General features: G+C 45.7%; 1 long non-coding RNA gene across 2 annotated transcripts in view; it reads left to right on the top strand.

The window, feature by feature from the left end:
* The window catches only part of LOC114217944 (uncharacterized), a 33492-nt gene extending 26950 nt beyond the window's left edge, over positions 1-6542 (top strand). For both annotated transcript variants that reach the window (XR_003611070.2, XR_003611071.2), the window contains exon 3: positions 6044-6542. This is a non-coding gene — a long non-coding RNA (uncharacterized LOC114217944). The remainder of the gene's footprint in view (positions 1-6043) is intronic.
* The last annotated feature ends 3436 nt before the right edge of the window (positions 6543-9978 follow it).

Raw genomic sequence — 9978 nt, 5'->3', positions numbered from 1 at the left:
AATCAACTGGATGCTCACTTCAAAATACAAAAGATTAATCATCACATGCACACAATGCATGCACATGTGCACACACACCGCTGCTTAAAACCCTTCAACGATTTCCCATCAGTCTTGAGGGGAAAATGGGCAAATCCTCAGCAAGGCCTCCAATGCACAAGGCCCCAAGTGGCCTGGCTGTGCCTGCCTCTCCAGCCTGGCCTCACAGGGTACCATAAGTGCTCTTGCTTTCGGCACACCAGCCGTAGGGCCTGACTATGGTTCTCCAAACAAGTCTGTGCCATTCTGCCCCAGAGCTTTTGCACACGTAGTGCCCTCTTCCTAAGAAAGCATTTTTTCTCCAACCTTCAGAGTCAACTCAATCATTACTTCCTTTGGCAAGCTTTCACTAGCTCAGGGCCCCAGACTCCACCTGGCATCATACCTTCTCAAAGATCCATACCTCTCCTCTAGGCTCCTATCCATCTGTTCATCCAACCCCGTTGTAATTTTACTTGTACATGTGAAAATATGTCACTAATGTCTTTCTCTCCTCCACTGAACTCTATGCTTCGTGAGTGCAAGAACCACTTCTGGTTTTCTCATCATTGTACATCCAGAGCTGACCACAGTACTAGAAACCTTAAAAAGCGATCATTTATTCAACAAATATAAAATGATCCTGTTCTGTGTGCCCAGTCTTGTTCTGTGTGCTGGGAATAGAACAGTGAACAAACGCAAATCCCTGTCTTTCTGGAACTTATATTCTGGTTTTGGAGAAGAGACAGTAAGCAAATAAATAAGTTGATTTCAAGGGCATAAGTGTTATCAGGATAAGGGGGTAGGATGTGACCACTGGGGATGGGATGGGATACTATTTCAGACAATGATCAGGGAAGGCCTCTATCAAGACATAGCATATGAGCAGAATCTTGAGCATTTTGAAGGCGGGCTGGATTTTCAGTGCAAAAATTGGAATAGTCCCAAGCAAACCAGAACAATCGACTGATCACCTTAGCACAGAATGCTCCTGAGAGCCTGGCTGCCTGCCTTCAGCCACTTACCCAAGAATATGTTTCTCTCACACCTTCTAAATGTCTTTTCCAGAAACATTCACTTTTTGAGAAACTATTAGAGCTTAGAACTTAATAAATACTTTGTAATGATGAGGAGGCTTCCCAGGAATCCACCCCCACTCAGCTTAGGAATGATCTTGGCTTTGAGATTCCCAGACACACGAGGCCCCCTCCTGCAGTCCTCCGGCTCTTGGAGGCCCATATTTGGACTTCCATTTGGGTGAAATCCACCCACCAGGAAAAGCTCATTTCCTCCCTCCCTCTGGCTCACACTCCCAGCCTGGAACCTTCCCCTGCACTATCCCTTGGCGGATTGCTTCCTCACTCCCTCCCGGCTGGCTGTGCTTCCAGCGAGTTCCACCCAATAGTAAACTATCTGTCATAAACTACAGAGTGGCAGATCTGTGCCCAGTGGTGTCCCCACTCCTTTGGGCCCCAACAATCTGTGGCTGGCCCCTTGGCACAGGTGCTAATTTCTCCCCCATTCTCATTGCTCTAAACTACCTCTTGAATGGATTCCAAAAACAGTTCACTGGCTAACCTTATTTTTTGTTTCATGTCCAGTCAAAGTCCTAAGCCACTGTTAAGAGCTTCTCTTTTTCTGTTACCCTCTTTCCCACCTTCCCTCTCCCTGGCCTTCTCCCCTTGCCTCCCCACTGCCTCCAAATGAGCTGAGTGCCCTAATGCTCCAGAGCCAAACCTACAGGGTTCTGGTCCCAACTGCAGGGGCAACATTCTCACCTACCGCATTGGGATGTTAGGAGGATAAAAGAGTTAATTTACATTAAGCACCTAGAACAGTGGTACACAGTAGGCCTTCACATGGATGTATTGAACAAATGAGATGTTGGTTGTCCTGGAGATCTAAGGGCCCTTTGTTGCCCTACTCAGAGCTTAAGTGGCTGCAATCTATGGTTTGGTTTTTTTTAAAGATTTTATTTATTTAATCATGAGAGACGGGGGGGGGGGGGGGGGGGGCAGAGGGAGAAGCAGGCTCCCAAGGAGCAGGGAGCCCGATGTGGGACTCAATCCCAGGACTCTGGGATCACAACCTGAGCCGAAGGCAGACGCTCAACCATCTGAGCCACCCAGGAGCCCAATCTATGGTTTTATCTGAAGATACAAAATATCCTTCTACCCAAGCCTCCCTCCCAACTTTAGAATCCCTACAACTAACATCTGTATTTAACAAAACACATGGGCAGGAGGAGAAACATTATTAACAATTATTCTATTCTTTTTCTAGAAGAGTTTATCAGATTAAATGGAAGAAGAATAAGGACTATAGCTGGATGGGAAGGAGAGAGTATGCGGCTTGTGTGGAGAGAAAGTCCAGGGGGGCACTATAAGGAAGGGGGCAACAAGAGGGCCCTGGGTCTTGAGAGAGTGAGAAAAGCTGAAGCAAAGGGCATGCAGAAATGCAAAGGGTGGAGAGAGGAGAGATACAAAGACAAAATTCATCTAGGTTAATGGAACCAAGTTCTTTTCTAAACCAACACACTTTCCTCCCCAGCTCTGCCCCAGTCAAGACTGGGGTGCTTACTGCGGGCATCCTGGTCACGAGAAAAGAGCCTGCATTTCCAAGCCAGTCTAAGCTTGGAGAAAATGCCAATTCTACCACTGACGATTGACAAAGTTAACTGAACCTTTCTAAACCTTCTCTGTAAAAACAACATAAAAAACAAAAACTTAAACAGTATAGTTGTGAGGATTAAATAAGGGAAAGCCTGTGAGATGCCAGGTTCGTGCCAGCTCCTGGGAGGCACTCAAATCATTTAGCTTCTGCTAACTGTTACCCCAGCGCCGGCCCTGAGCACCCTCAGTCAGCTTTCTCAGCACAAACTCAATCCATAACCTCTTGCACAGTTTCATGTCTGGTCTTTGCATGTGACTTACTACATTTAATTCAGTTCAACAAAAATTTTGTAGAATGCCAAGCACTAAACTGAGTGCTAGGGATACAGAAAGATCAAGTCCCACTTGCTCCCTCCCCACCAAAACACGTAACCTCTAGGGGAGATTGGTGAGGATGTAGTTCGCACAGTAATGAGCACACCAGTAAGAGGAACACAAGGGCTGTCAGAACACATACAGCTCTCATATCGTATAATAAATGCATACATAAAATCCATGTCATTTATGTTGTGTCAAGATGTCAGGGACATCTGCAGTAGAGATCTGCATAGACATCACAGTGGAGCTAACTTTTATGCTGGCAGTAGTTCCAAAGTTGGCACATAACTGAAAACTATGTAAGCAATCACCTTTAAAAAAAAAACAAAACCCATATTATTAATAAAATACAGTACACATGGTTTTTACATACAACCATGCATAGTTATATATGTGTAAAAATCTACAATAATAAAGATTATTTAATAAGGAATAAATATGTAAAATATAAGTTTATAAAATTTTATTACATAGAAGAAACCAAAAATATGAATTAGATTGCAAAATCAATGTTCTTCATATGTAAAAACTTTTGGTAAAAATGTATGGTTTTTTTTTTAATTTTTATTTTGGGGGCACCTGGGTGGCTCAGTCGGTTAAGCGTCTGCCTTCAGCTCAGGTCATAATCCCAAGGTCCTGGGATGGAACCTGGGATGGAGTCAGGCGCCCTGATCAGTGTGGAGTCTGCTTCTCTCTCCCCCTGCTCTTGTGCTCTCTCTCTCTCTCCCTCCCTCTCAAATAAATAAATAAAATCTTAAAAAAAAAAAAAGGTTTTTATTTTTAAGTAATCACTACACCCCGCGTGGGTCTGGAACTTACAACCCCAAGATCAAGAGTCACATGCTCCACCAACTGAGCCAGCTAAGTGCCCCAAAATGCATGTTTATTTCTGGTAAATAAAGTCCTAAAGGGCCAGGATACAGCTCAACACAAAGCACATTCACACTCTTCAACTGGGCTTTTCTGGAAAAAATGTACATAAAGGCAATAGACTCGGGAAATCATCCTTTGATTCTTATAGGATCCGGTTGATTTTATAGAGTATTGGAAGAAAACTACCCTCCAAAACTTACTAGCCTTATATCCTTGGGCAAATGCTAAGATCATAAAATCTCTAGGTTTTAAGAGAACTTAAAGATCACTAGTCCAACCTGTCATTTAGATGTTTCAGTTCCTCCCTAAGGAATCAAACAGCCTCTACTTAGATCATTCCAGTGGCTAGAAACCACCCATTCCACCTAAGAACACCTCCAGCAATAAGTAATTTAAACATGCAATTACTTCAAAAATTTAACACATCAAAATAATGTGTTGCATCAGAATCTTCCTGGCATTGCATCACTTTAAAAATATTATGAAGAAATTACTCTGCAATATCCTTAGTACATAAAAGGGTCATACAAACAAATCGCCAAGATCTCAGTAAATAAAAATATAAATAGAGAATCACAACACTTGTATTAAAAGATTCAGTCTAGGGGCACCTGGGTGGCTCAGTCAGTTAAGCATCTGACTCTTGTTTTCGGCTCAGGTCATGATCTCAGGGTCCTGGAATCAAGCCCTATGCCAGGCTCCGGGCCCAGTGTGGAGTCTGCGGGAGACTTTCTCTCCCTCTGCCCTCCCTCCACCACCCCCAATCTCTCTTCCTCCTCCCCCCACTCAAATAAATAAACCTTTTAAAAAATATAAAAAATAAAAGGTTCAGTCTAGCTCATTTAATAGGCAAAAAAAATTTTTCATATCTTAATCCACTAAATAGCAGAGGTTATGAAAAGGATAATATGTAATATTAGCAAAGGAACAATGAAACACACTTAGAAACTGGTAGAAAAATTGTAGATTGCTACAAATTTCATGTATTTCAATTGGACAATACTCATTTGTCAAAGAATAAAGACCAAGAGCACCAGAGGTATGTTTTTTTTCCCTCAATCACACCGGAGTCTACTAATTTACCAGCCAAGGGAGCACACACCACTGGAGACATTTGCAGAGCAGGGCCCTAAAGGGGGAAAAGTCGGGGTTGTTTTGTTTTCTTTTGTTTTGTTTTAAGTGTTAGGAGGGAGGAGTGCCTGATGGTTACTCTAATCAAGCGCTGAAAACCAGCACTCTGGATAGGTAGTAGGTTTAAACAAGTCCCATTCCTCATTGGTCAGAAGAGTCTTCAGTCAGCTCGTGAAGGGGGGGCGGGGTGTTCCCAAAGGTTCAAGGTCCTTTATTAGCTTCACCTGGTTAGAACCAGTTGGGATGAAACATAATTTTTGGTTTTAATATTTCCCAGGCAAGTTTTGTTGCAGACGAAAATTTGTCCCTTGTAGCCATTCCTTCAACTGCACGTTAACCAACTCCATGCTGGGCACTGGGAATACAGTAGTCGAGAAGGCAGAGCTAGTCCCTGCACGCATGGAAATTGCCAATTGGCAATGTGATCTCATCATGAAAATGTTTTTGTTATTTGACCTAAAAATTCCACTTCAGGAAACCCATGCTAAGGGGATAATAAATAAAATGGTCAAATATTTATACACAAAGATATTCATCAGAGTATTGCTTAGTCAAAAAATGGAAACAACCTAAACTTCCAACAATGTTGAAAAAATATAATATATTCTGAAGGTGGCTATAACGGTTTAATGACATGGGAGAATGTGTATAACATTAAGCAAGGTAAATAATATAAAATAACATAGATTGTGGTCTCGGTTATATTAAAAGAATTTTTAAAGTACCTAGGAATAAATATACCTGAAATGCTAACATTACTGGTATATATATGTTGGGTTATAAAGGGTTTTTTTTCTTTATATTTTGGTTTGTTTTTACAAAATCATGTATTAATTTTAAAATCTGGAGTTTGGCAAACCCTCTGCCCCCTCCAAAAAAAAATCAAAACAAAAACAAAGTAGGCAAACTGAAGAGTGCTCTACAAGTGGCTTAGCTCTGTGTTTACAGCCAAGATCCCATAACCTTGTGCCGTGTCTAAAGGCGGAATTTCCATGAGAATTAACTCATCTTTGTTCCTCCCGACTCTATAGAAACTGTGTTCTCCGTGGTTTACCCAAGATGAGCAAACAAGAGTGACACGGATTCTTCTGAAGTGGACAACGTTTCCCACTTCCCACGACTGATATTGTAGGACCAAGGAAAAGAAACCCTGCCTCTCCTTTCTACCGGACACGGTAGTTAAGGAAACTCCAAATAACATTCTCATCTCGAACCTCATGGCAACCCAAAGTGAGAAGAAGCTGAGTGATGTCAGTTACACTGCTCAGAGTCACTGGCAATGACCGAAGGCTCAGGATTTGGACGCAGGCCTGGCGTTACAGGTGCGGCCCTTGCCCCAGGCACCAGCAGGACCCTCAGCCATGGCAGGCATCCAAGGCCACCCTTGCTGTATTTGAAGAGGACTAGCCAGTTATTCAGCGAACACTGGTCTTACTGTAAGCTCAGCTGTGTCCCTTTAAAGCCTACCAAAAGGTAACAGCTGTGCAGACAGTGGGCCGATTTCACATATATTAATATAAACTCTCCCCCCCAGCCACCCCATCCCCGCCGCGCGCGCGCGCGCGCACAGACACGCGCGCACCCGGGACTCTTTTGTTCCTCTTTAACTTGTCTTCCCAATGAACACAGGAGAATGGAAGATGTTGGTAAAACAGGCTATGCCGGCACTCAAATTTATTTATCGAAGAGCTAAGTACCTCTACATATAAGTTACAGCAAATTGTTTTGTTGCCAACTGATAAAATACCTAAACACAAGCTTTGATTTCCTCAGCTGTCAAATGGATTGAACAGCGCCTGCCGTTCCTATCCTTTCCGTGTCACAGGGCTGTTTAGGGATCGACTGAAACAAGGAGGGTGTGAGCCTACAGACGGCTCTTCACGTAGGTAAGATGCTGTGAAGTGCAACCCCCGAGGCCGGGCCTCGGGCCTCAGTGGACTCCCCCGGGAGCCGGGACAGGCTAAGCCCAGCGCCCACGCGGACCTGACGTGATTGTGGCCGCCCGTGCCTAGCAGAAATTCCCGGGTGCCGGCACTGCAGATCCAAGATCACAGCCCCGCAGCAGCCATAAAAGCCGTAAAGGAGATCAAAATCGGCACCAGTGGCCAGCCTGAGGATGAAGTCCTCGACGGGCGCGCGCAGTTGGGCGCGAACCACCCCACAGGCACGCGCGGGCGGCGGCGGCGCGGGCTTGGCCCCCACGCCCGGCCCGGCCCGGCCCGGCTCGCCGCTCACGTAGCGAGAGCGTGAGTCAGCGCGCTCGGCCGCACCCCTGAGCCCAGGCAGGGTTCCCTGGAACCGCGCCGGCCGCCGGCACGTCCCGCCGCCCTGCTCTGCAAGGCTGAGCGGCCGAGCGGCCGTCCGCGTGGGCGGCAGCAGTCGGGACGGCCACGCAGCTGTGGGGCTCGCCTTCCCCCCGCGGACCTTCCCCACTCGCCCCCACCCCCACCCCCGCGCTGGCCGGCCCGGAAGGAGGGGCGGCGGGGGCGGGGGGCGAGGATGGGGCCTGGGACGGTGGTCCTGCGCCAGCGGGAACTCGACCTTCGTGTCCCTGTGTGCTTTCCTTTGAGCCACACACTCGCCTGCTCACGTTTGGCGCAACCGGGCAGTTCCCCCGCCGGGGCTGTGGGGCCCAGATGCGGGGGGGTGTCGTGCCCGGGGCAGACTGGGGGCGGAGGGGGTGGGGGTGACTAAATTAAGGGGGGGAAGTCCCTCAACAACCTAATCTCACAGGCAGCGGGGGCTTAGTGGAGGCGGCCTGCATTTCCTCAAATCTGCACCTGTTTAGTTACAACCACCAACTTTCAAGAGGAAATTGCCTACGTGCCTGACGGCTGAAGGACAGAATTAGAAGTACTCTTGACTAAACGTGTGAACACAGCAGTGCCTCCCGTTCAGCCCTAGACCTACAGGGTTGCAAGACTGGGCCTCCTGAGGGCAGAAAAAATTCAAATCCTCCTTTGCCCTTTGGTAAAATATTCTTTCCCAAATCAGGGCGCGCTCTAAAGCTTTCCTTTTTATGTTATCGGTGATGTGCCCTTGTCACTCTTTGAAAGCCCGAGCCAGGGGTAGCCATGTTATGGGGAGGGGACCGAAGAAGAATGCTTATGAAGGGAAAGAGAGAGATGGGGAAGGGGAAATGTGAATTAGGAAAGGAGCATTGAACAAAGAGTAAAGTGATTCACAGGTTATTAGTGAGCCCCTAATGGAGCTGAGGCATGCCTGGGCGCTGGAATGTAAAATCAGTGGCTCCCCAGGGTCCCTACTCCCAAGAGTTTACAGTTGAGAGGGGACATCAAGTAAAGTGAAACACAAGGGAGAATTAGTGCAATGGTTCAACACCCGGACTCAGGAGCCAGGCCGTCCAAGCTCCCCAGCCAGCTCTGCAGCTTCCTGAGCCAACGGATTGCCCTCAACAGCCTTCATTTTCCTTGTTTGAAAAATGAGAATGGAAAACAATACTTTTTAGGACTTTTCAAAGAACTAAATACATTAATACAAGCAAAGCACTTGAACAATGCCCTGCGGTCCCGAGGCACCCAATAAATATTGTTTAAAAAATGAAGGAAGGAGACACAGGCAGGGCCCAGTACAGCAAGGCAGATTATGTGCCGCTTAACTCCACACATAGCTGTGCGGCGGTAGTCCTGAGTATATCTATTTCAATATTGTCCATAATAGCAAAAATGGAAATTGAAATGCGTTTATTTATAAATAAAATGTACATTCATACAATGGAGTGATATTAGCGCCACTAAAAGGAGTAACTTACATCTGTGTCTATCAAAATGGATAAACCTCAAAAATACACTGAGTGAAAAACAGTTAAGTTGCAAAATGATGCACACAGCATGATGCCATTTATATAAAGCATGCACACACAAAAATCCACGTATTTTATATTTATATGTCTTTTTTTTTTAATGCTGGAAGAATACACACCAAACTTAAAGGTCTCTCTGGATGGAGGAGGAGGAATTAGGATTTGATATGTGGGTCATTAGGGATTTAATTTATTCCACATTATACTAATTGTTTCAAAGAATGGTGTACATTTATATCATGAAGTTTTGTGGGGGTTTTTTAAGGTAACGATATAACAAATAAAATCAGAAGCAAATATATCAACACTGGCTAATTCTGGGTTGCAAGAATATGAGTGATCATTACTTTTTCATTTGTACTTTTCTGTATATTCAAATTAAAAATAATTACAACCTTGCAGTACAAGTGCTATCAGAGTTATGAAAGGGGTGGGCCTGGAGAGCCTGTCTTGGATGAAGCTAGCCTTGCATGCCAAGAACCTCTGGTCACAAAAGAGGAAAGATCTGGCTTTGCAAGACCCCTCTGTTCTGACTGTACCCTGGGGCAGAAATGGGTACCTCTGGCATGCCAGGGCTGGCCCGTGGACTGGGCTGGGGCTTCCCTGAGCATGGTATTGCAGGTGCCTACCCTTTGTAGGTTCCTCCTTCAATCCTTAGGCTCCCTAAAATATGGCATTCTAGTGCCTGCCGGGGAGACAGCTGGCGATGGCAGAACCTCTGAGAGAGGGCGTGTGCTGCTCCACAAATACGCCACCTACAATACTGAAAATGCAGTGAGCTACTGAATGTCACACAGCAGGTGAATAGAAAAGGTGGAAAAGGAAAGCATATCCAACTCCCATCTGTGGATGCCTGCTCTTCTTCTCAGCCTCTGCTGAGGACACTTTTATGGGTAGTGCCCTCTCTGGAAGCAGCTCAGTGTAATGGTCAAGATTCCAGGCTTTGCAGACACTCAAATCTAGACTATGATTTGGGGCAAGTTACTCAACTTCTCTGAGCCTCTGTTTTCTCTTTTGTGAAATGGAGATAATAACAACAGTGCTGGGGGTACAGACTGGGAGCCGTCAGTCAGTTGTGGCTAGGTGTGGATCAGGAAGAGAAGTCTTTTGATAACAGAGACTGTTTTAAAGAGATTTTTCTTA

This window comes from Eumetopias jubatus, unplaced genomic scaffold (genome assembly GCF_037043125.1).
Source record: "Eumetopias jubatus isolate StellerSeaLion01/CBP00866 unplaced genomic scaffold, mEumJub1_p1.0 scaffold_7, whole genome shotgun sequence".
Lineage (NCBI taxonomy): Eukaryota > Metazoa > Chordata > Mammalia > Carnivora > Otariidae > Eumetopias > Eumetopias jubatus.
Note: the sequence above shows the minus strand (reverse complement) of the source record. Positions and strands in the feature narration are given on the sequence as shown.